The sequence below is a fragment of the Arachis duranensis genome, chromosome 5 (assembly GCF_000817695.3).
Source record: "Arachis duranensis cultivar V14167 chromosome 5, aradu.V14167.gnm2.J7QH, whole genome shotgun sequence".
Taxonomy (NCBI): domain Eukaryota; kingdom Viridiplantae; phylum Streptophyta; class Magnoliopsida; order Fabales; family Fabaceae; genus Arachis; species Arachis duranensis.
The window spans coordinates 99,037,012-99,041,874 of record NC_029776.3 but is presented as its reverse complement, the minus strand read 5'-3'; positions in this window follow the sequence as shown (position 1 = coordinate 99,041,874).

The window sequence follows — 4,863 nt, the reverse complement described above, 5'->3', positions numbered from 1 at the left end:
TTTAAACATCGTAATAAAAGACACGATAAAATTCACCTAAATATAAATTCAAATTTAATACCAAGCGTGATTTTCACGATTTTTTGTCTTTCTGTGTCTAACTTATTTAACTGAAATTAAAACAATTATATATTTAAATAATTTTAACATAATAGAGTACAATAATTTCGTTAAATTCATATAATCATTACAGTGTGAGAGAATAATGGGTGAGGAAGGAGAGTCCGGTGAGAGTAGGGGAGAAGGTCCGAGGGCAGCACACGGTGAGAATGAGCATTTCAAGGAGAATAAGGGGGAGAGCATGGGGAGGGTTGCGCTAGGTGCTATGGAGGATTCGCGTAAGGGTAGTCATAGTGGGATTCAGAGGATATCTTTTCGCGATAAGGTTATTGGTTCTTCACAAGCAGCGGTACAACGCAGAATAGATGGGTTAGAAGGGGACGCCTTAGCAATGGTAACGGGAAAGCAAGGTGACCCCAAGCCGCCAACAGTAACTTTCACTGACGAAGCCAGGATTTCTCTTTCAGAGCCTTACAACGAAGCTATTGTGATTAAAATTCTGGGAAAACACTTCAGTTATATGGCCTTGGTTCATAAACTGAAGGGGATATGGAGACTCAAGGGTGGCTACGAGGTTCTCAACGTGGGCTTTGGTTATTTCCTAGTCAAGTTTGATCACAATGAGGACAGAGAGAAGGTCCTGCTAAGAGGTCCATGGTTGATATTAGGCCACTACATCGCGGTTAAGCCGTGGTCGTCAGATTTTAGACCATGCGAAGATTCTTTTGGGGCTACGATGGTCTGGGTAAGAATTGCTGGATTAAGCATATGGTGCTATCATGAGAGAGCTATGATGCGAATTGCTTCTGCTATTGGTAAGCCCATAAAGATTGATTTAGCGACTAAATCGGCAGAAAGAGGCAAATTTGCTCGTGCCTGCGTTCAAGTGAATCTTGGATTACCGGTTGTTCGGAAGATTATTATTGATGGCTATGAATATGATGTGGAGTACGAATGCCTGCAGTTGTTATGTGAGAAGTACAACTGTTTCGGCCATACCGCAGTCACATGCAAGGGAGAGGCAGTAGATGTTAAGTCCGGGGATGAGACTTGCAGTGATGGGGAGGTGAGGAAGGCAACGGATCTGAGTGGCCAACGCTTAGGAAACCAAATGGAGAAAGATTTTGAATTTGGTAACAATCCCAATTTGTCCGCGTCAGTTACGGATTATGTGGAGAAAGATGAGGTTACATTGCATGGCAAGGAGGCTAAAAATGGGCACGTGATGGAGGAGGAAGGATGGACTAAAGTAATAGCTAAGGGAAAAGAAAAATTGGTCTTTTCAAAAGTAGCCCAAAGTGGTTCATTGGAAAAGAAGCACTTGGTTTCTACAAAGAAGATTGGTCTAAGTTCAGGTAAAGGCCCAGTCATAAAGAAAGAAGAGAAGGCTTTGATGGGCCATGGGGCAAGTATTGGGTCTTCCAAGTTCAGGAAGCACCATGCTCCAATGCTTGGCAAAGGAAAAAATCAGGGTGTCAATCTCATACCCGCTGTAGCGACCTTCACTCCTATAATCAATAACGGCCATAAGAGGCTGAGACCGGCATCTCTCCAAAGCTCGCCGGTGCCGCTGAGCAATGATGGCGGAGTGGGTCAGCAGCAACGGATTTCACCTTCTACGTCACCTAATGCGATGGGGAGTGCTCCAGAATAAGTGTTGGGAATGGAGAAGCAGGACTCTCAAAAAAATCCTGGCGGCCCGTCTACTTCTTCATAAAGGTCCTCGCTTGAGGTTGGTGCCTTTTTTTGATAATTTAGTTTTATGGATAATATAGATATCAATTTTATTTCCTGGAATATTAGAGGGGCTTCTAACAAATTGGCGCGAGTTCACTGCAAAGAGTTAGTTAGAAAATATCATCCAACTTTTTTTATTATTCTGGAAACTCATGTACCCTTTGAGCGTTTGAAATATTTCTGGAGCAAGCTTGGTTATCGGGATGTTGGTGTTGTAGAGGCAAGTGGTCATAGTGGAGGAATTTGGATTTTATGTTCTAATCCTTCAATATCAGTGAGAGTTTTAGATGCAGTTGATCAGTGTATTAGCCTTGAGATTCAGATGGGTGCTTTTTCTAGTTTTTGTAGTGTTGTGTATGCTAATCCTCATGTTCATCGGCGTATGAGGTTGTGGAATGATTTGATCAGGGTCTCTAATATGATTCAAGGCCCTTGGATTGTGCTAGGTGATTTTAATGATATTCTGATGCAGAACAAGGTGAGAGGAGGTTCCTTTTATAATGCAAGATCGGAGAAGTTTGCTGAAACCTTGGCTGAATGTAATTTTTTTGATATGGGGGCTATTGGGAGAAATTTTACTTGGTTTTGAAAGGTGAAAGGTGGGCTGCAGGTAGCAAAAAAATTGGATAGAGCGGTGATCAATCAAGAGTGGCGCCTTTTATTCCCGGAGGCATATAATGAGGTGTTAGCGCGTCTTCATTCTGATCATTGCCCCTTGCTCATTAGATGCAAGAAGGAGGGGACTGCTAAGAAAGGTAACCGTCCTTTTCGATTCCAGGCTGCTTGGTTAACCCACCCCCTCTTTCGGGATGTTGTTCATACAGCTTAGAGTAAAGGAGTCTCAGATGTTATTAAGAGTTTGCTTGAAGTCCAAAAGGATGCGCTTAATTTCAATAAAGAGATTTTTGGAAATATGTTTGTTAAAAAGAGGGAGATTGAAAGACAACTAAATGATATTCAGGTGTCTCTAGAAAGGTGGGAAGACCCAGAGCAGCAGATTAAGGAGCAGCGGATTAAAGAGCAAGGTTTGCATGAGGAGCTGAACTCTATCCTCCTCCAAGAAGAGCTAATGTGGTACCAAAAATCTAGAGAAAAGTGGATTAGATGTGGAGACCGAAATACTAAATTTTTTCATCTTCAAACGATAATCAAGCGAAAAAGGAACAAGATTCATGGATTGTTTCTTGAAGATGGCACTTGGTCTTCTGAGGCGACGGTTTTGGAATCGGAAACAAACTCTTTCTTTCAACAACTTTTCTCTACAAGGGAGGCAGTTAATTTGGATGCCATTGGGGAATTCCCTTGTCCTTCTCTTAGTAGAGAGGCCTGCCAAAAGCTTGTTGAACCAGTAGCTCTCGAAGAGGTGAAAAGAGCTGTGTTCGGCATGAATTCTTTCAAGGCTTCGGGTCCAGATGGATTTCAAGCTCTCTTTTATAAAGAATTTTGGGAATCTCTTAGTAGTGATGTGTGGGGCTTAGTGAAGAAAGCCTTTGCAGGTGAGAACATCAGTGCGGCTGTGTTTAACACATTCATTGTTCTGATCCCCAAAGTTGAAGCTCCATCTTACCTGAAAGATTTTCGTCCTATTAGTTTATGTAATGTGATTTACAAAATTATTACAAAAGTCCTTGTTAATAGGTTTCGTCCTTTCCTTTCTGATATCATTGGACCGCTTCAGGGTGGTTTTATTCCAGGGAGAGGAACAACGGAGAATATAATAATTGTGCAAGAAATAATGCATTTCATGAGGAAAACCAAGTCGAAGAAGGGTTCTATGGCATTTAAGATTGATCTTGAAAAAGCCTATGACAGAGTAGACTGGAGATTCCTTAAAACTTCCTTGATCAAATTTGGTTTTCCTGTGGCTACTATTAATCTTATCATGACTTGTGTGACTTCGTCCTCTTTGTCTATTCTGTGTAATGGTAATAGGCTTCAAAGCTTTAAACTCATGAGGGGGCTGAGACAGGGGGATCCCATGTCCCGTTACCTTTTTGTGCTCTGTATGGAGAATCTTTCTTGTCTTATATCGCATAAAGTCTCTCAAGGATCCTGGATCCCCGTATCTGTTTCTAGACATGGCCCAAAAATCTCTCACTTAATGTTTGCTGATGATCTCTTACTATTCTGTAAAGCAACAAAAACTCAGGTGACAAAGGTTATGAAGACACTGGATATATTTACTCAAGCGTCGGGACTGAAGGTGAATATCCATAAATCTAAGGCTCAATGTTCTAAGAATGTTTCAGCGAGAAGAAAAGAGGTGCTTTTAGGGATCTCTAGTATCCAATTTTGTCAAGATCTGGGAAGATATTTGGGAGTTAATATTGGTCATGATAGGGCTTCTAGGAAGATGGTGCAGGAGGTCATTAACAAGATACAGAGAAAACTTGCTAGTTGGAAGGGGTGCTTGCTTAACAAGGCAGGCAGACTTTGTCTTGTGAATGCGGTGATGGCTTCTATTCCGGTTTACAATATGCAAGTTTCCCTTCTTCCGAAGTATGCGGGCGACAAGATTGATTCTTTGATGCGTCAGTTCTTATGGAACAAGCGAATGGGAGAGGGTTGCCGTTGGTCAAGTGGGACATTGCTATAACTTCTAAGAAGGCAGGTGGCTTGGGTGTTAGAGATACTCTCTGTGCGAACATGGCTCTACTTGGCAAGTTGGTTTGGGATTGTCTGAATAATAAGAACAAGTTGTGGGTGCAGGTTCTAACTCACAAATACCTTCAGAACTCCAAAGACTTGGGCAGCAGTCATTGTCACAATGCCTCAACTACTTGGAGGAATATTCTAAAGGCTTATGATATCTTAAAAGAAGGATTTCGATGGAATGTGGGAAATATGCAACAATCGATTTGGTATGATGAGTGGAGTCCTCTTGGCAAACTTTGTGAGCTTACGTCTTATGTTCACATATCTGAAACAAATTTTTCTCTTGCTGATTTGTGGAGCAATGGTACTTGGGAGGGGGATAAGCTTGTAACGCCAATTTCTCATGAGGTCAAACAGTTTCTTCACAGTCTTGGGCCTCCTTTAATGTCAGAATCGGAGCCCGGATGGATT